Source organism: Anomaloglossus baeobatrachus, chromosome 5, assembly GCF_048569485.1.
Source record: "Anomaloglossus baeobatrachus isolate aAnoBae1 chromosome 5, aAnoBae1.hap1, whole genome shotgun sequence".
NCBI lineage: Eukaryota > Metazoa > Chordata > Amphibia > Anura > Aromobatidae > Anomaloglossus > Anomaloglossus baeobatrachus.
Window position 1 is genome coordinate 466244646 of NC_134357.1, and position 22312 is coordinate 466266957.

General features: G+C 46.1%; 1 protein-coding gene across 5 annotated transcripts in view; it reads left to right on the top strand.

Annotated features, from left to right (window-relative positions):
- The window catches only part of RIPOR3 (RIPOR family member 3), a 259002-nt gene that overhangs the window by 190469 nt on the left and 46221 nt on the right, over window positions 1–22312 (top strand). The window lies entirely within an intron of this gene.

Here is a 22312-nt window from a genome sequence, read left to right on the forward strand (position 1 = left end):
TCTTCAAGACTGACATAGCACATGTTTGTGTTAAACCAATCTTGCTAGAGTAGAAGGCACCAAATTCAGTAAGACACCCAACTATATAACTTTGGCTCTTCTGAGTGGTGTGCGCCACACCAAAAGTGCTCCTCCAGTCATAGTATGCGCACACTGCTTCTTTTTCAGGCGTGTTCACTATACAACCCGCTTTAAAAAGCACTAAAAGGAGTGAACGTATGCTCTGCAATGTAAAAACGACTTGTGCATATGTTCAGGCTTTTTGAGATTCTGTTGAAACACGAAGAGATGAGAAGTTTTTTATGGTCAAGTTTTGTTTTGTTTTTTGAGATTCTCGTAGCCGCTTCACATTTCCAAAGCCACAGAGCAGTTAAAAGAAGTGACCTAAACATCCTTGTGGCAGCCGCTTCATATTCTCTTCATAAAAGTAAAAAGGAAAGCCGTTCCTAAAAAAAAATGGCCGAAGAGATACCAAAAAAGACACACAGTTGACATTTATCTGGTGTCTTTTACTTGAAAAACTATATTGTCATCTAAGGCCATGTGCACATGTGGCGCCCTGGACAAGCCAGGGGCCACAGGTAACAACACACACACACCCCCACCCCCAGCAGTTCACAGCAGTCATCCCCAGTGAGACCTGATTTCCTCCCTCAGGTTCAGACAGACACACCAGGTGGGCGGAGTCAGGCAGATAGGCACGCCCACCGAGGAGTCTAGCTGGCCTGAGGCAAAAACCAGCTCAGACAAGTCCAGGCAGAGGAAGAGAGAGGAGGGTTGCAGAGAGGCAGACGCAGACTGGGGCCTAGGTTGGAGCCTAGGCCCCTCGTGTAGCCAGTGAGACAGACGGTAGTGGCCGTCTGCAGGAGCCGGGAAGACAGTCTTGGTGGAACCGTAGGTAGCTGGGACAGGGTAGTGGCCCGTCCGGTACCGAACCGGGGAGCCAGCTGGAAACCGGAGCACAGGAGGAGCGTACACGAAGGTGAAGGAAAGGACTTACACTACCAACCTGGGGTCAGGGGAAAAACACCGCAGTCGTCTCTGGGACCCGTCCATCCAGCCATTTGTTTGACCAGAGACTCCGTGTAAATTACTGGCTGAGTGAGTACCACCGTGCCGTGCGGCACCGCGCTGCCCCCGCGACCCTGCACCTCACCAGGCCCCGTAACACGCCTGCCATCCCTCCCTGGGCCCCGGGACAACCAACCCCCCTACCCACGGAGGGGAGAAAATAACATCCAAGCTGCTCCCTGTCATCGCTCCCGGGATCCCCGTCCAGAGCAGCGGTGGTGTCACATCCTCACCACAACCGTGGGTGGCGTCACGGACAATATCCCTAAACTAAACCACCCCCTTTCACTCACGGGCGAGGAACGCCGCTCAAGTCCCCGGGATCCGGCCCACCGCTCGAGCCACCACCGAGCAGCAGCGGCCGGACCCGAGCAGTGGGTGAGCACAGCGTCCCCTCCTCCGCCCGCGACACACACATTGAGTATTTGATGAGTTTTTTTACCTCAGTATTTGTAATACAAAACCAGGAGTGGAACAAGCACGTGAAAAATATAATAGAAACACGAGCACCATTTCTGAATTATTACCAACTCCTGGTTTTGTCTTACATATACTGAGGTAAAAAACTCATCAAATATTCAATGTGTGCACGTGAACTAAAAGAAGCCTTGCCCACATACCCTTTGATGCCTACACTTAGGCCACGTGCACACGTTGAGCATTTGATGAGTTTTTACCTCAGTATTTGTAGCCAAAACCAGGAGTGGGTAATAAATACAGAAGTGGTGTTCGTGTTTCTATTATACTTTTCTTCTGATTGTGCCACTCCTGGTTTTGTCTTACCAATACTGAGGTTAAAAAAATACCAAATTCTCGTAGTGTGCACGAGGCTTTACACGTTGAGATGTCTGTCTGAAGACATCACTATGATCTTCCTATTACTCGAAGATGGAATGATTTGTCTCATCCTGGAATATCAAAATGTCCTATACCATGAAGTACATAATGGTGCGTGTAACCTGCACCTTGTATACAAACTGTAATTTGGTGGAAACAAATCACACAAATTTGACAGTGTCCAGGAGTGGGATCGGAGGAGTTAAACATCTTCCTTGCATCGTGGTCTGGCTGTCATCTCGCCTTTCTTCGCGTGATTGGACTTTTGGCTGTTGTTTACTTATGCTGTGTGCATGTCTGAGGGTCAGGCATTAATACACTTTTCCGATTCCTGTATGTTTGTGTTCTTATTGAGTGGACGTGGACTGTATGGAATGTAATCTGTTTCCATGTGTAAGGCAGAGAGTATCAACAGGGTCTTTGCTCCCCCATCTGAGAGCAGCATAATGTAAGGGTAGAGATCCTGATTCCAGCGTTGTCACTTACTGAGCTGTTTACTGTCATTTTGATAAACTCAATGTTCTCTCTGCTGCAGATCTAGCAGTTATACAGATCTCATGAATCTGCTGGACTACCTGGCAGCAGGCCAAGTAGTCCTGTATTGATAATCTCCTGCTGATTATACAGTGATTTTATCAAAACTACACTAAGCAGCCCAGTAAGTGACACATCGCTGGAATCAGGATCTCTACCCCTACATTATGCTGCTCTCACAATAGGTGGCAAAAACCTGGTGACAGATTCCCTTCAAGAAATCACTACATCTTGTACAATTCAACAAATTAAATAAATCTGCAAGTCATAACAAAAGGAAGGTGCAAGTTATTGTGCTAGTAATGTAAAAGCAAACACAAAAATGTGGAAGACCACTCTAAACCTACTAATATATATGCAAAGATTAAATATTTGATCAAATTGTGAAAACCCACCTGTCAATAACAAAGCTGATTGGGTCCTTCAGTTAAGGCACATGTGGAGGGACTGATATCAAGAAACAAGCAACGCACATTCCCGATTTTCCACAAGTCTTAAATTAATAGGCTAGCACACATATGATGAACGACCAAAATGCTCATATCTCTGGTGTGGTAATTTTTAAGAGGGTGTGCTCGGCCAATCTAAACAGGTGATTAGTGTTGAGCGAGTAGTTGACTATTCGTACTCGCTATGCTGTTAGCGAGTACTGTCCACTACTCGCATATTCGTTACAAGTAGCGGACACAATGAAAGTCAATGGGAAATACTCGCTAAGTAGTGAGTAACCCAAAAGCTGTACTTTTCGTGCAAGTAGCGAATAGTTTCATAGTTTTTAAGGTTGAAGGGAGACTCTAAGGCGGGCTTTGCACACTACGACATCGCAGGCCGATGCTGCGATGCCGAGTGCGATAGTGCCCGCCCCCGTCGCAGCAGCGATATGTGGTGATAGCTGGCGTAGCGAAAGTTATCGCTACGCCAGCTTCACACACACACTCACCTGCCGTGCGACGTCCCTGTGGCCGGCGACCCGCCTCCTAGTTAAGGGGGCGGGTCGTGCGGCGTCACTGCGACGTCACACGGCAGGTGGCCAATCAGAGCGGAGGGGCGGAGATGAGCAGGATGTAAACATCCTGCCCACCTCCTTCCTTCCGCATATCCTACGGAAGCCGCAGTGAGGCCGGTAGGAGACGTTCCTCGCTCCTGCGACTTCACACACAGCGATGTGTGCTGCCGCAGGAGCGAGAAACAACATCGGACCATTGCGTCAGCGTAATTATGGATTACGCCGACGCTGTACCGATGATACGATTACGACGCTTTTGCGCTAGTTAATCGTATCATCCAGCCTTTACACACTGCGATGTCGCATGCGATGCCGGAAGTGCGTCATTTTCAATTTGACCCCACCGACATCGCACCTGCGATGTCGCAGTGTGCAAAGTGCCCCTTAGTCTATCTAGTTCAACCTGTAGCCTAACTTGTTGATCCAGAGGAAGGCAAAAAAACCCCAATGTGTCAAGTAAGCTCCAATGGGGAAAAAAATTCCTTCCTGACTCCACATACGGCAATCAGACTAGTTCCCTGGATCAACACCCTGTCATAAAATCTAATATACATAACTGGTAATATTATATTTTTCAAGAAATGCGTTCAGGCTCTGCTTAAATTTTACTAGTGAATCCCTCATTACAACATCATACGGCAGAGAGCTCCATAGTCTCACTGCTCGTACAGTAAAGAATCCTCATCTGTGATTATGATTAAACATTCTTTCCTCAAGACTTAGCGGATGCCCCCTGTTCCAGTCGCAGGCCTAGGTGTAAAGAGATCTTTGGAAAGGTCTCTGTACTGTCCCCTCATATATTTATACATTGTGATTAGATCCCCCTAAGCCTTTGTTTTTCCTAACTAACTAACCCCAAGTTTAATAACCTGTCTTGGTATTGCAATAGTATTTTCGGTGACCCCGGCCCCTCAGGTGGTGGACGGAGCAGGGCACAGTGATGTTGTCCATTATTTTCGATGACCCAGGCTGTTACAGTTCAGGGTTCCTCTGAGCCTCGAACTGCCCCTGTCCTGTCGTTATCTCCTGCACTGGGGTCCACTGTCTGCGCAGTGCCACCTGTCCGTTGCTCCTAGCATGTGCCTGAGAGGCATCAGGTATCCAGGGTCTTGAACCATCCTGAGTCTAAGTCCCTGTTTTGCCCTACCGCGCATGCTGTAAGTGTGGGATTCCCGCTACTGCGCATGCGCGTGACATCACCAATGACGCGGCCGGCGCTGATTGGTGGTCGCGTGCGTCACCGATGAAATGACGGACGCTGATTGGCCGTCAATGACGTCAGCGGTGACGTGGCGGCCGTTGTATGGCCGCAGCCGGCGCCATTACCATCTGGTGTCCAGCTTGGGACAGGGCTTAGACTTTAAGAGAACCTGGGCCACGTCCATCGGTGTGTGAGCGTCATTTACTACTGTGTGTGGCTCAGTCAGCACACTCAGCTGTGAGCGTCCATTGCGCCAATACCTATACCGTCTGCAGTGCTTGTGGCAGGCTAGTGTGTGTGTGTGTGTGTGTGTGTGTGTGTATGCTAGAACGAAAGGCGATCGGTGCTTGTCGCACCAAGACACCCGTGGCTCAGCACACCTAGGGTCAGCTCCTGTCCTATCCTTCCACTGGTGCCCCAGTGATGCTAACTGTGCTGCCTCTGTAGTCCTGTCTTGCCTCTACGCACGTGGCCAATCCTGCATCTCCTGTAAAGCTAACAGGACGTGTTGCACCTTCCCAGTCTTGTTGTACCTCCACGCATGTGGCCGATCCTACGTCCCCTGTGCAGCTAACAGGGACGTGTTGTATGCGGTGGTGTGCCACCAGCACCACTGTCCATTTCTGTTTATATCTCTCTGAAGTTGTTGCGTCCGAAAACCTGTCTCCTAGTGGCTTTGTCATCTGTCCGGAGGACCTCGGGTGACGATTGGGCTATTATAAGTTTTGCTCCAATCATCCCCTCCGCGTAACACAGGCCCCTCAGCTGGTGGATGAAAGAGGGCATTGTCATGTTGCCTTTTTATTTTTGGTGACCCAGGACCCTCAGATGGTGGACGGAGCAGGGCATTGTGATGTTGCCCTTTATTTTCAGTGATCCAGGCCCCTCAGCTGGTGGATGAAGGAGGGCATTGTGATGTTGCCCTTTATTTTCAGTGACTCAGACCCCTCAGCAGGTGAACGAAGCAGGGCATTGTGATGTTGCCCTTTATTTTCGGTGAACCAGGCCCCTCAGCGGGTGGACGGAGCAGGGCATTATGATGTTGCCCTTTATTTTCGGTGAACCAGGCCCCTCAGCGGGTGGACGGAGCAGGGCATTGTGATGTTGCCCTTTATTTTTGATGACCCAGGCCCAATAGCTTGTGGATGGAGCAGGGCATTGTAATGTTGCTCTTTATTTTCAGTGACCCAGGCACCTCAACTGGTGGACGGAGCAGGGCATTGTGATGTTGCCCTTTATTTTTGGTGACTCAGGCCCTTCAGCGGGTGGACGGAGCAGGGAATTGTAATGTTGCCCTTTATTTTTGGTGACCCAGGCCCTTCAGCGGGTGGACGGAGCAGGGCATTATGATGTTGCCCTTTATTTTTAGATGACCCAGGCCCCTCAGTGGCTCAACGGAGCAGGGCATTGTGATGTTGCCCTTTATTTTCGGTGAACCAGGCCCCTCAGTGAGTGGACAGAGCAGGGCATTGTGATGTTGCCCTTTATTTTAGGTGACCCAGGTCCCTCAGCTGGTGGATGGAGCAGGACTACAGTGATTTTGAGCAGTTGTTTATTGCATGCTCTGCTCACTCACAGCTGTGCAGGAAACCTGATGATGAAAGGGTTTGGCAAGTTCCAACTTTGTTGTATAATTCTTTAAGAAAGCTCATAGACCAGATGGATTAGGGACCAGACACTTGGATACTGGCTCTGGAGTATGTAACATCGCAGTCTGTGTAATCTCTGACACTTGAGATATGGGACATTTGACAGATGCACTGTATCATGGTCTACCTAACAACCTCATTTCTGTGCTCACGAAGAGCTTTCTACGCATCCAGAGTGGCATCTAAATGTATTGACATCCTCTTCTCTTACAGCCCTGACAATGTAAGGCGAGGTGCAAAATCATCCTTTTTTTTTATCCAGAAAAAAATTCCGGTTTTACACCTTTTTGTGTCCGTATATCCATTTTGTAAATTTGTATGTCATATACTTTTTACATGACTAATTGAATAAATATTAAAGGACAAATAATTTTCTATCTTATCAATTGCAATGAATCGTGAAAAAGTATGACATACTGATGGTAATCTTTAGGCTATGTTCACACACTGCGTTTTTGCTGCAGATATTTCTTGAGAAATTCTTGTAACCTTTCTGCAGACATTCCCCAGCAAAACCTATGGGAAAAAAAAATAGTTGTGCACACACTGCGTTTTTTTCTTAAGAAAACTCTTTCAGTAGATTTTCTTAAGAAAAAGAATGAGCATGTCACTTCATTTCTGCAGCTAACTGCGTTATTTCACCCCATTGACTGTAATATAATCATGAAATAGCGCAGGGAATAACGCAGGTAGCAAGTTAGGTGCGTTATTCCTGCGTTATTTCGCGTTTTCCGTAACATAGTGTACATCCCTGCCCTGCGTTTTGCAGGGAAGTGATGTCACTAGGAGAGGAAGAGGAAGTTCCTCCATTTTCAGTGTTGGCAGAAAGTAGAGATCTCACACTCACACACAGACACATACATATATAATGCACACACATATACAAATCAAACGTACATATAAAAAAAAAAACAAAACGTGGGCTCCGCTGTATTTTTACCGTCCAGCCAGGTAAACACACAGCGGCAGCCCGGTATTCTCAGGCTGGGGAGGGCGAGGGCCATGGTTAATGCCCCCCCCCTCCCGCAGCCGAGAATATCAGCCCGCAGCTGTCCCGGGACTTTCACATCCATTATGCGACAGTACCGGAGTGTCCCCGGCTCTTCCTGTTGCCGTGATGCGGTGGCAATCAAGGTAATATGGAGTTAATGGCAACCAATAGCTGCCCACTAAGTCCAAGATTAGTAATGGCAGCGTCTATGACACGCCGTCACTAATCTGTAAGTAAAGTAAAAAAACACTCACACACACACCAAAAAATCCTTTATTTTGAATAAAAGACAAAAAGCCCCCTCTTTCTCCACTTTATTAAACCCCCCGAACACAGCTCCGTCGTAATCCACAGCGATGTTCCGCGGCACTTCCAGCACTTCTCCAGCCGCGTCTGACAGTTCTCCACGCAGCCTCGTTCAGTGAGCGAGTGCTGAATGGGGCGCTCCCTGACAGCGAGGCTGCAGGGGTAATTACAGGTCATTTCTCACGGTCGGTGATGGGAACACATTACCGGCCGCGAGAAGTGCAGTGTGTGTGGGGGATGGGGGGAAAACAAACATCATAAATAAAGCTGGAATATCTATCCCTCTATTATCTATCTATCTATCTATCTTATCTATCTATCTATATTATCTATCTATCTATCCCTCTATTATCTATCTATCTATCTACCTATCTATCTATTCCCCTAAATATCTATCTACCATCTATCTATCTACAGTCATATGAAAAAGTTTGGGCACCCCTATTAATGTTATCCTTTTTTCTTTATAACAATTTGGGTTTTTACAACAGCTATTTCAGTTTCATATATCTAATAACTGATGGACTGAGTAATATTTCTGGATTGAAATGAGGTTTATTGTACTAACAGAAAATGTGCAATACGCATTTAAACAAAATTTGACCGGTGCAAAAGTATGGGCACCTCAATATAAAAGTGACATTAATATTTTGTAGATCCTCCTTTTGCAAAAATCACAGCCTCTAGTCGCTTCCTGTAGCTTTTAATGAGTTCCTGGATCCTGGATGAAGGTATATTTGACCATTCCTGTTTACAAAACAATTCCAGTTCAGTTAAGTTTGATGGTCGCCGAGCATGGACAGCACGCTTCAAATCATCCCACAGATTTTCAATGATATTTAGGTCTGGGGACTGGGATGGCCATTCCAGAACATTGTAATTGTTCCTCTGCATGAATGCCTGAGTAAATTTGGAGCAGTGTTTTGGATCATTGTCTTGCTGAAATATCCATCCCCTGCCTAACTTCAACTTTGTCACTGATTCTTGCACATTATTGTCAAGAATCTGCTGATCCTGAGTTGAATCCATGCGACCCTCAACTTTAACAAGATTCCTGGTGCCGGCATTGGCCACACAGCCCCAAAGCATGATGGAACCTCCACCAAATTTTACTGTGGGTAGCAAGTGCTTTTCTTGGAATGCCGTGTTTTTTTGCCTCCATGCATAACGCCTTTTTGTATGACCAAACAACTCAATCTTTGTTTCATCAGTCCACAGGACCTTCTTCCAAAATGTAACTGGCTTGTCCCAATGTGCTTTTGCATACCTCAGGCGACTGTTTGTGGCGTTCTTGCAGAAACGGCTTCTTTCACATCACTCTCCCATACAGCTTCTTCTTGTGCAATGTGCGCTGTATTGTTGACCGATGCACATTGACACCATCTGCAGCAAGATGATGCTGCAGGTCTTTGGAGGTGGTCTGTGGATTGTCCTTGACTGTTCTCACCATTCTTCTTCTCTGTCTTTTTGATATTTTTTTTGGCCTGCCACTTCTGGGCTTAACAAGAACTGTACCTCTGTTCTTCCATTTCCTTACTATGTTCCTCACAGTGGAAACTGACAGTTTAAATCTCTGAGACAACTTTTTGTATCCTTCCCCTGAACAACTATGTTGAATAATCTTTGTTTTCAGATCATTTGAGAGTTGTTTTGAGGAGCCCATGATGCCACTCTTCATAGGAGATTCAAATAGGAGAACAACTTACAAGCGGCCACCTTAAATACCTTTTCTCATGATTGGATACACCTGCCTATGAAGTTCACAGCTCAATGAGGTTACAAAACCAATTTAGTGCTTTAGTAAGTCAGTAAAAAGTAGTTAGGAGTGTTCAAATCAAGAAATTGATAAGGGTGCCCATACTTTTGCATCGGTCAAATTTTGTTTAACCCCTTCACGACCGCGGGCAGTAAAATTACGTCCTATTTTAACGTGACTTAACGACCAGGGACGTAATTTTACGGCCTAAACTTCATTTGATTGCCGTGGCCATAGCAACGGCTTTCAAATGATGTCCCCTGCTGTTTTTTACAGCAGGGGACCTTTGCTTGACCCCAGGGGGGTGGCATCGCCACCCCCTATCGACGATTGATGTGATTGGCTGTTCAAATCTGAACCGCAAACCACATCTTTCGCACTAATTTCGGCAAAAATAATGCCAGAATTACTGCAATACTGTGAGATCCGGCTATGATCGGCTCTAGCAGCTTCAACAAATCATAGCCGGAGCTCTAAAATGTCGCCCCCAGCCCCTGCAGCACTGATTGGAGCGATCGTGCTATGACGCGCAATCGCTCCAATCAGTGTGCAGTGGGGCGGTCTGATCTGCCGGTGGCCGCCCTCCCCAGGCCTGTGCTGGCCTGCGAGCCCTCCCCCAACATGTCTGCAGCGTGCAGTGGTTGGTACTTGTGGTACCACGCCACCGCTGCTGCTGCCGCCGCCGCCGTAGCTGAGTATGAGTACACATGAGTACTGTGCTCACCTTGCAGCCCGTGCGCGCTCCCGTGGTGCCCCCTGCGTGCTCCCGTGATGGCCCCTGCCCGTACCCCCCTGCGATCTGCCCCCCCCACGCCCCGATCTGCCCCCCATCCCGATCTGCTCCCCCCGCGATCTGACTGCCTCCCCCATTATCTCTTTTCTGCTTCTGCAGCTCCCTCTCCTGTCTCCCCCTCTGCTCTCCCCCCTCCCCCTCTGCACTCGCCCCCCTCCCCCTCTGCTCTCCCCCTCTGCTCCCCCCCCTCCCCCTCTGCTCTCCCCCTCTGCTCTCTTACCTGTCTTCACCGGGTCGTCCGAGGTCTTAACTGACCCGATCACATCTGCCTCCATCGCTGGGTCCTTCCTGGGCATTCTGCTGATCTGCCCAACGTCCTGCCTGCTGCTCCTGTAAAGCTGTCCATCTCTCTGCCATCTGTTCCTCCTGCAGCTCTTCTGGTCAGTAATCCTCTGGGTACTGTGAGTATAACTTTTTTTTTTTCTTCTGTATCCCCTGTCCATTTTTACACCTCATCCGTCCGTGCGTCCCGCCGAGCGCTGATCAGGGATGCAGATAACGTATCTGCATCCCTGCTCAATTTTTGGCGTGACTTTTTTTTTCCGTATCCCTGACGCTATTTGTATCGCATCTGTCCGTGTGTCCCGCCAAGCGCTGATCAGGGATGCACATAACGTATCTGCATCCCTGCTCAATTTTTGGCGTGACTTTTTTCCGTATCCCCGACGCTTTTTGTATCCCATCCGTCCGTGCGTCCCGCCAAGCGCTGATCAGGGATGCACATAACAGATCGGCATCCCTGCTCAATTTTTGGCGTGACTTTTTTCCGTATTCGCGACACTTTTTGTATCGCATCCGTCCGTGCTTCCCGCCAAGTGCTGATCAGGGATGCACATAACGTATCTGCATCCATGGTCAATTTTTGGCGTGACTTTTTTTCCGTATCCATGACACTTTTTGTATCGCATCCGTTCGTGCGTCCCACCAAGCGCTGATCAAGGATGCACATAACAGATCGGCATCCCTGCTCAATTTTTAGCGTGACTTTTTTCCGTATTCGCAACGCTTTTTGTATCGCATCCGTCCGTGCGTCCCGCCGAGTGCTGATCAGGGATGCACATAACGGATCGGCATCCCTGCTCAATTTTTGGCGTGACTTTTTTCCGTATTCGCGACGCTTTTTGTATCGCATCCGTCAGTGCGTCCCGCCGAGCGCTGATCAGGGATGCACATAACGGATCGGCATGCCTGCTCAATTTTTGGCGTGACTTTTTTCCGTATCTGCGACGCTTTTTGTATCGCATCCGTTCGTGTGTCCCACCAAGTGCTGATCAGGGATGCACATAACGTATCTGCATCCATGGTCAATTTTTGGCGTGACTTTTTTTCCGTATCCCTGACGCTTTTTGTATCGCATCCGTCACTGCGTCCTGCAGCGGCCGATCAGTGAACCGCGTCTGTGCGTTTCAAAAGTCAAATGGCGTTCCTTCTCTTCTGAGCCCTGCCATGCGCCCAAACAATTACTTTCCACCACATACGAGGTATCTGCGTACTCAGGAAAAATTGCACAATACGTTTTATGGCGCAATTTTTCCTGATACCGTTGTAAAAAAAAAAACAAACTACCTGATTGATGCAAAAAAATTGTGGTTAAAAAAAAAAAAAAAAAAAAAATTCATGGTTCAACGTTATCATTATCTGTGGAGCCCCTGGGGGTAAAAGGGGCTCACCAAATATCTAGATAAATTCCTTGAGGGGGTCTAGTTCCAAAATGGGGTAATTTGTGGGGGAGCTCCACTGTTTAGGCACCATAGAGGGTCTCCAAACGTGACATGGCGTCCACTAATGATTCCAACCAATTTTGCTGTCAAATGGCGTTCCTTCTCTTCTGAGTCCTGCCATGCGCCCAAACAATTACTTTCCACCACATATGAGGTATCTGCGTACTCAGGAGAAATTGCACAATACGCTTTATGGTGCAATTTTTCCTGATACCCTTGTGGAAAAAAAAGCTACCTGGTTCAAGTGACAGTTTTGTGGTGAAAAAAAAAATTGTATTCCTGGCTCAACATTATCAACTTCTGTGGAGCCCTTGGGGCTTGCTAAACATCTAGATAAACTCCTTGAGGGGTCTAGTTTCCAAAATGGGGTCACTTGTGGGGGAGCTCCACTGTTTTGGCACCATAGGGGGTCTCCAAACGTGACATGGCGTCCGCTAATGATTCCAACCAATTTTGCTGTCAAATGGCGTTCCTTCTCTTCGGCACCCAAACAATTACTTTCCACCACATATGAGGTATCGCCGTACTCAGGAAAAAATGCACTATAAATTTCATGGTGAATTTTTTCCTGATACCCTTGTGAAAAAAAAAGCTACCTAGTTGAAGCAACCGTTTTGTGGTAAAAAAAATTTTTCTTCTTTTCACGGCTCAATGTTATAAACTTCTGTGAAGCCCCCAGGGGTTCAAAGTGCACATCAAACATCTAGAAAAATTATTTGAGGGCTCTAGTTTCCAAAATGGGGTCACTTGTGGGGGAGCTCCATTGTTTAGGCACCTCAGGGGATCTTCAAACCCGACATGGCGTCCGCTAATGAGTGCAGCTAATTTTGCACTCAAAAATTCAAATGGTGCTCCTTGCCTTCCGAGCTCTGCCGTGTGTCCAAACATTTGATTTCCACCAGATATGAGGTATCTGCGTACTCAGGAGAAAATGCACAATACATTTTATGGTGCATTTTTTCCTGATTACCCTTGTGAAAAAAAAAGCTTCCTAGTTGAAGCAACCGTTTTGTGGTAAAAAAAAAATGTTTTCTTTTCACGGCTCAACGATATAAAGTTCTGTGAAGCCCCCAGGTGTTCAAAGTGCTTACCAAACATCTAGAAAAATTATTTGAGGGCTCTAGTTTCCAAAATGGGGTCACTTGTGGGGGAGCTCCATTGTTTAGGCACCTCAGGGGGTCTTCAAACCCGACATGACGTCCACTAATGAGTGCAGCTAATTTTGTGTTCAAAAATTCAAATGGCGCTCCTTCCCTTTCGACCTCTGCCATGCGCCCAAACAATTGATTTTTACCAGATATGGGGTATCAGCGTACTCAGGAGAAAATGCACAATAAATTGTAGGGTGCACTTTCTCTTTTCTCCCTTGTAAAAATGAAAATTTTATGGCTAAAGTAACATTTTTGTGTTAAAAAGTAAAATTTTCATTTTTTCCTTCCACATTGCTTTGGTTCCTGTGAAGCACCTAAAGGGTTAATAAACTTCTTGGATGTGGTTTTGAGCAGTGTGAGGGGTGCAGTTTTTAGAATAGGGTCACTTTTGGGTATTTTCTGTCACCTCGGCCTCTCAAAGTCACTTCAAATGTGATGTGATCCCTAAAAAAAATTCTTTTGTAAATTTTGTTGCAAAAATGAGAAATTGCTGATGACCTTTGACCCCTTCTAACTTCCTAACGAAAAAAGAATTTGTTTCGAAAATTGCGCTGATGGAAAGTAGACAAGTGGGAAAGTTTATTTATTCATTATTTTGTGTGACCTATCTCTCAGATTTATGTGCATAAATTTTCAAAGTTTGAAAATTGCGAAATTTGCATAATTTTCGCAAAATTTCCTAAATTTTCACAAATAAACGCAAAAAATATCGGCCTAAATTTACCACTGACATGAAGTACAATATGTCACGAAAAAACAATCTCAGAATCGCCAGGATCCGTTGAAGCGTTCCAGAGTTATAACCTGTCAAAGTGACACTGGTCAGAATTGCAAAAAATGGCCCGGTCATTAGGGTGTTTTAGTGGCCGGGGGTGAAGGGGTTAAATGCGGATTGCACATTTTCTGTTAGTACAATAAACCTCATTTCAATCCAGAAATATTACTGAGTCCATCAGTTATTAGATATATGAAACTGAAATAGCTGTTGCAAAAACCCAAATTGTTATAAAGAAAAAAGGTTACCATTAATAGGGGTGCCCAAACTTTTTCATATGACTGTCTATCTCTATCTATCTATCTATCCCTCTATCTATCTTATCTATCGATCTATCTATCCCTTTATTATCTATCTATCTACCTATTTATCTATTCCCCTAAATATCTATCTATTATCTATCTATATCTATCTATCATCTATCTATCCTCTATCTATCTATATTATCTATCTATCTATTTTTTTTTTTATCATTTTCAACGTGCTTTATTGCTGTAAAAGCATTAAAAAACGCAGGGACCAACCTGAAAAAAACGCATCAAAAACGCACCAAAACGCACCTGCGTTATTGGTGCGTTTTTTAACGCAGGTGCGCTAATCCTTCACTCTCAAGAAATTTCTTAAGAAAAATATTTTTTCTAGTGTGAACATACTGCAGCCTAAAGTGATTCATTTTTTTATGCACCCATTGACTTATCACACGTGAATCTGAACTGAAATACGATCAAAGTAGTGCATGCTGCGATTTATTACACAGACCTCCAGTCTGTGAATAAAAACATTCATGTGAACTACCACATTGACTTGCTTTGGTTCTCGTGTTGTCCTTATACTTCCGCTTTGCATACAGACAGCATACAGGCATTGTAATGAACATCTTCTAAAGGCCACGTCTCACTAAGCAACATCGCTAGCAACATCGCTGCTGAGGCACGATTTTTGTGACGCAACAGCGATCTTGCTAGCGATGTTGCTGTGTGTGACATCCAGCAACAACCTGGCCCCTGCTGTGAGGTCGCCAGTTGTTGCTGAATGTCCTGGACTGTTTTTTATTGTTGCTCTCCCGCTGTGAAGCACACATCGCTGTGTGTGACAGCGACAGAGCAACAACTGAATGTGCAGGGAGCAGGGAGCCGGCTTCTGCGGACGTTGGTAACCACGGTAAACATCGGGTAACCGCGAAGTGCTTCGCTGGTTACCCGATATTTACCTTAGTTACTAGCGTCCGCCGCTCTCACGCTGCCAGTGCCGGGCTCCCTGCTCCCTGCACGAGTAGCCAGACTACACATCGGGTAAATAAGCACAGTGGTTTACTTATTAACCTGATGTGTACTCTAGCTAGGAGTGCAGGAAGCCAGCGCTAAGCGGTGTGCTCTGGTAACCAGGGTAAATATTGGGTAACCAGCGAAGGCTTACCCAATATTTACTTTAGTTACCAAGCGCAGCATCACTTCCACGCGTCGCTGCTGGCTGGGGGCGGGTCACTGGTCGCTGGTGAGATCTGCCTGTTTGACAGCTCACCAGCGACCATGTAGCGACGCTCCAGCGATCCCTGCCAGGTCAGGTCGCTGGTGGGATCGCTGGAGCATCGCTTAGTGTGACTGTACCTTAAGTCTAAAATTCCATTCAGGAAGCCCAGAATGATTTTGGTTACGGTCCTCAGGGTTAAAGGTGTTGTCCACTACTTTAACATGGATGGCCTATCCTTAAGATAGGTCAACAATGTCTGATCGGCTGGGGTCCGGCACTCCACACCCTTCCGATCAGCTGTTCCTGGTCACAGTGGCAGCAGCAGGAGGCCGGAAATGCTCAGTTCCGCAGCTGCTCCATCTGCTGATAGTGGCTGCTACCGGGTACTGTACATCCACCTTGTATGGATTTCAATGGGAGGCGGATGTGCAGTACCCAGACGCCAGCACTGTGAACAGCTGACCGACAGGGGTATGGGGTGTCGGACATCGGCCAATCAGACATTGATGACGTATCCTAAGGGCAGGCCATCAATGTAAAAGTAGTGGACATCCTCTTTAATATAACTTTCTAGAGCAAGAAGTTGGGTCACTACATTACTTTTTTTTCATTGAACACAGTCCTAAATTCCTTTTTTGGGCAGTTTTATGTGTCCATGGGCCTCCGCCTTCCTATTCCTTTTATTATTTTTTTTTTTTGTGTATTCTCACATGCAGCTTTTTATTTCTTTATTCAGTTTGTGCTGTTTTTACTTAGACTGTTGTGCGCCCGCCACTCCGGCTGTGCCTCTCGTTGACTTCAAACAATAGATCAGATATCAGGACAGATCTGGACTGGATTTCACGGCTTTCACATATTTTGTCTGAAAAAAGGTTGAATGAATGAAACATAAGAGGGGGAAGTGGGTTTATAAACCAAGACCAGACATGGGTGATCTGTGGCACTCCGGACATCCGAGCTACAGCTTTTAGAACAATATGTAGAGGAGAGGCTTTAGATTACCAATTACAGAGGGGAAGGCCCGCAAGGGTGCAAAAGTATAGCAAGCCCTTTACCCAGGCTAATAATTGGGAATGAGAGTTCTTATGAATAGTGATGAGTGAGCACTACCATGCTCAGGGGCTCGGTACTCGAATTGAGCATGCCGGACGCTCGAATGGGCTCAACTTGAGTACCGAGAATAATGGAAGTCAAGGGGAAACTTGAACATTTTTCTGGAAGATCTTTTATAAAAAGGCTTGTTTCCTGTTGACATGACATTGACTTACCATTGAGTTTCCCAACTGTCTTTTCATCATATAGCTCTTAAAAAAGTAGAATAAAACGCAATAAAAAATGTCATATGTAAATAAAAATGGTATCTCTAAAAATGTAATCTCTCTCGCAAAAAATCAAGCCACCATAGAGCTCCGTCAGTAAAAAAATAAAAAAGCTATAGCTCTCAGAATACAGCAATGCAAAAACATTTTATATATATATATATATATATATATATATATATATATATATATATATATATATATATATATATATATATATATATAAAACTGTTTTTATTGTGTAACAGTGGCTAAACATAGAAAGATATAATATAAATGTTGTATCACCGTAATCATACTGACCCAAAGAATAAAGCTGTCTAATCACTTTTATGACAGTGAACGGTGTAAAAAAATAAATTTGAATAAAGAAATGCTGTTTCTTCTTGATCCTGCCTCACAAAAAGCAGAATAGAAAGCGATCAAAACATATTACGTGGCCCAAAATGGTACCAATAAAAACTCCAACTCATCTTACTAAAAACAAACACTGACATGACTTTGCATAAACTTAAAAAAACCTATAGGCTTCAAAATTTGGTGATACAAAAAACTTTATTTTTTGTGATAGTTGTCAAACTTGAAAAACTCTAAATAAATCTGGTATCTCTGTAATCATACTGACCGGAGGAATACATGTGCCCTATCACTTGTATCATAAGCCAATTCTCAAACTGCCCCTTGTCACAATCCCCTGCGACCGGGGGTCCAGCTCCTACTAGGCCCAGACCACCATTGCTACCTAGTACTTCCAAGGAGCCCGGCTCCTGACCTCCTCTCTCTCTCACCTCCTACACTTCACTCTCCCTTTCTCTGACTGACTCCTGACACTCCTGACTTCCCCTTACCAACCCCCAAGTGGGCGACCCTATTCCACTCAGGCCGTCCACTTGTGTGTCTGGTTGGTGTAGTGCAGAGTGTACCTAGGATTTTGATTAGCTGTTGTAGGCAACACCATTTAGTTGGGGACCCATAACCAAGGAAGCGGTGGATATTGCACAGAAGGGCAGATTGCACAATACCCTGTGACAACCTGATAGTCCAGGGCGTCACATAGGCGCCAACCGTCATCATTTCAGTCTGGTTTCTGTTTTGGTGACCATGCATGTTGTGATCCCAAGTGTGTGCACATAAGTGTTGTTTCACTATTATGTATATGACCCGCCCCAGGGCCGTGGGGTACTCGGTTCCGGGTGTTGGTTAATGAGATTATGTCACGGGGGCCTGTGCCCGGTTCCATGGCCCTGGTGGTCGCTGAAAGTCAATAAATAATAAAATAAAAAAAAATAATAAAGAAAAAAATAAATAAATAAATAAATGTATTTCGTGACGCCACCTACGGTTCCAGTATGGTTACTGGGGCTGCAGGTCAGACCTCTGGGGTGATGGTTAGGCAGCCAGTTGTTTACGCTTCCCGTAGGTGAAGCGGGGTCCCCAGGGCAGTTTTAGTAGTACACAGATATGGCGGTTTTTCCTCACAGCCTTTTCAACTGTCACTTTAGTGCAGCAGCCTATGGCTCCTCAGATGAAAGAAATAAAGTATATCACACCATTTCATTAACTCTGACCAGATTTTACTTGCAGGTGTTATTAAAAATGGGTTCAGTTTCTGATGATACAGTTCTTGGTTAATCTGGGAACAGTCCAGGATCTCTGCACCAGGTCAGTTGTGTGGCCTCCCTGCTGCGCTATGTTTCTCCTTGGTCCTAGGCTGCCTGTAGCTATACCTTGTCCCTCTCTCACTGTCTTCACCTGTATGGCAGGCGGCGGGAGCTTCTCTAAGGGGCACTGCTGTACTCACTGCGGTCCCTAAGCTCTGTGTAGCGGCTTTGCCTTCAGGTGCTGCTGCGGCCAGGAGATCTGCAGTCTCCCTGGCCCCCGACCTTTATTGCTGGGCAGATTAGATCCCTCACAATCTCGGACGCCGGTGTCCGATAATCAGCGCTGTTCCTTGGGGATGAACCGGTCTGGCTCCACCTCCCCGGTCACTCCTCTTTTGCCTCACTCTTGATCCCTCAGGCGGTCACACAGTTACTTGTGCGGGCTAAGCACTGCCCTCTCCATTTTGATGTCTTCATTCACTCTCTGCTCGCACAGTCTCCTTTTCTCTAACTGTCAACTGTCTCTCTGACTCCGCCTCCAAACCTGGATTTAAAGGGGACCTCACCTGAACTCGACTTGTAGAGCTCCCCCTCCAGGCTTGGAGTGGAAATGTTGTATGTGGGATTACCTAATGTGGAGATCCTTCCCTGCCCAGGTACAGGTATATTTGTGGCAACTGAACCCTGGGGTGCCACATATAAAGCCTATTTTCTTCTGCTTTTTGCTATTGAGTGGACAATACATTCACTTAAGAGACTAAAATCTGCTCCACTCCCACATTACGGTGCATTATCGGTTAATCCTTTCTTGTGCGCTCATCAGATCATCACTGGAGGCTTCTTGGAATAGCTCCAGATACTTTGCTGATGGCATGTGCAGATTAGGGAGGACCTGGGACTCTGTGCTCAGGGGTGGTGGTGCTGACCATTGTCCTGGATCAGATTTCCTCATCACATATTCATCGCGGCTCATTGTAATTCTAACAAGCCCAGAATATTAATCCAGTGAGCGATGGCACGCTCTCCTGCACCTTTGATGTGAGATCCCCTTGGGACCTGACATGGCAAGATCTATTTTATTCCCAACTGCTGGGAGACCTTGGTTTATTAGAGCAACTCAATATATTGTAAAAGCCAAGAATAACAGCAGCGTAACCAGAGAGGCGCTGAGATATCCTCCTCCCTGGTCATCAGTAGCTCACCGTGTGAATATGTATTGATGCAATGTTATGTAACATCCACTGCAAAATAATAGGGCCACTATGTAGCTCCATTAAAGAGCCGGTCTTACAACTAAGGCCTCATTCAGACGTCAGTTTTTCATGTACGAGTGCTTCCCATTTTATTTACAGATAGCAGTCATACCTATCATAATCTATGGGACTCTTCTTGCATTTTGTTTTTCCCCTTGGACTGAATAATCTGTGCAAAATAACAGAGAAGCAATTTTTTTTATCAAAATCAGCAATGCAAGTCTCTGGGTCCATGAAAAAAATCAGAGAGCACTTGGATCCCATCCGAGCGTGATCCGATTTTCACCGACTGCTGGATAGGAAAAGAGAATTTTTTTTTCACGTACTAGAAAAACTACTGACACTCAGACTAAACTCTGTTGACACTCGGATGAAACTGTGACCCCTACCCCTCAAAAAAATCTGTCAGTCTTCCTTGTACGTGGAAAAAACCCAGACGTCTAAATGAGGCCTTAAAAAGCAACTAAACTTTTTTTTTTTCCCTTCTTCATTTCTATAAAAGTATAAATGCATGTAAGTGGCTTCCAAACCCTTGCTTCATTCTCATCTGGAGTACAGGTGATGGCAGTGATTCGTTAGTTCAGTGCCTGTGTCTCACTAATTCTGGGGCAGAGCTGCTGGAGGAGAGTGTTGTTCTTAGGGAAGAGTCACATGGCCATGTAACTCGGACAAGGATCGCAACGCAATGCTTGGACTGGCCAGTGGCTCTCCTGACCGGAGTGTGACAACTGAATAGAAATGCATGCCGTCACGCTCAGATCAAGAAAGCTGTCAGCCAGTCTAAGCTTTGCGTTGCGATCCTCATCCGTGTGACTCTTCTCTTAGCAGAACACTCCGAGGAGAAGACATGAGCTGATCCATCACTGCTATCATCTGTACTCCAAATGAGAACGTTCTGATATCAATGTAGCTGACGGCAGGAAAATAGACTGGGGAATAGCCAAGGTTTAGAAGGCACTAAAATGTAATTTAAATTTTAAAGGAATGAACACAAATCCCTTCATTAAAAGATTTGCAAAGTTTTCTTGTTGGACAAAAAAAAAAAAAAATAATGAACTTTAGTTTTCTGTTATAGTTTGTGTCTCAGTTCTTCATTTTTAAGTTATTTGCTTACTGTCACTGGATGGAAAATGAGGGTCATGAAACATAAGGCCCGTTTCACACATCTGGCATTTCGAGGGATTGCCGGATCCGGCACACTCCAGTATAGTGTAATACAGTACAATGGCATCGCAGCAAGCTCCGGTCACATGCTGTCATGTACCCGGAGCATATGACCGGAGGTTGCTGCGATGCCATTGTACAGTATTAGGCTATGTGCGCACGTTGCGTACAGTCACTGCAGAAATTTCTGCAGCGATCTGAAGAGCACATGTGCGCTTTAAATCGCTGCAGAAATGTCCGTAGTGAAAAAAAAAAAAAAGCCAATTCCATGCGCTCTGCCTGCAGCTCCTGCCATAGACAGAGCAGGAGCTGCCGGCAAAGCGCACGGAAGAAGTGACCTGTCACTTCTTAGAACGCAGTGCTTCGGCAGAAGCCGAAGCGCTGCGCTCTAAAACGCCACGTGCGCACGGCCCCTGCACAATCTCCATAGACTGTGCAGGGGACGCAGGACGCATGCAGTTACGCTGCGCTACAAAGCGCAGCGTAACTGCATGTATTTACGCAACGTGCGCACATAGCCTTACACTGTACTCGAGTGTGCCGGATCCAGCAATCCGGCGAAATGCCAGATGTGTGTAACGGGCCTAAGCTGAAAGATTAGGTTAATATAAGCTTTAATAGGTTTATCCACTAAATACATTTATCACTGATCCACAGAGTAGGGGAGAAATGTGCGAAGGAAAGTGGTCTGACTGGTAGGACCCCATTGAACTCGAGAACAGAAAGGCAAAGTCTCCTGTGTGAATGGAGTCGTGGTGCTCATGCTTGGTCACCGCTCTATCCACTTCTATTACATGGATGGCCAAGTTCACACTTAGCTGACACTGTAAAATGCCACACATTTTAGATTAGGAAAATCCACACCAAATAAGTAAAGTGGATGAGTTTTAACTTAGTCTTTTTCAAGTGTGGAATCCACTTAGTAAATGGCTTTTCTTGCAGTTTTTCAATCTACTGCCTGTGAAAATCTGTTGCTGAAAGAACCTTTTTGGTGGCGCTTTTGGCCTTCTATTTCAGTTGGGACCCTAGAGATGGCCTGGCATTGTTTGGTTGCATTTTTTTTTATTGTTTCCACACAAATATGCACAAATTTTGGATGCTGAAATGCTGCGGTTTTCAGCTTAGAAATCGGTGTGTAAAATCCGCAACATGTGTTAGGCTAAGTTCACATTTCCGTTGATTTGTATCAGTCACATGCGTCGCTTGACGCATGTGACTGATGCGCTGTTCAACGCTGTACAACGGATGACAAAGAACAGAATTCTTTGTCGGATTCCGTTGTGTGCGGGGGGCGGAGTTCGGGGGCAGAGCCGAGCGGGGGGCGGGGCCAGGCGCTGAGGATGTCAGTGGAAGTGCTGCGGTCTGCATGGCTGGGGACAGGTGAGTGTATGTGTGAGTGAGTGAGTGTGTGTATGTGCATGTATGTATGTATGTATGTATGTATGTATGTGTGTGCACATGCAAAGTGCGGGAGGGGGCGGAGCCGAGCGGGGGGCGGGGCCAGGCGCTGAGGATGTCAGTGGAAGTGCTGCGGTCTGCATGGCTGGGGACAGGTGTGTGTGTGTGTGTGTGTGTGTGTGTACATACATGTGCGGAGTGCGGGAGGGGGCGGGGCCGAGCGGGGAAGTGTCGGCCTCCCTGCACACGTAACCAGCCTAAATATTGGGTAACAGCAAAGCACCCGATGTTTACCTTGGTTACCCGATATTTACCT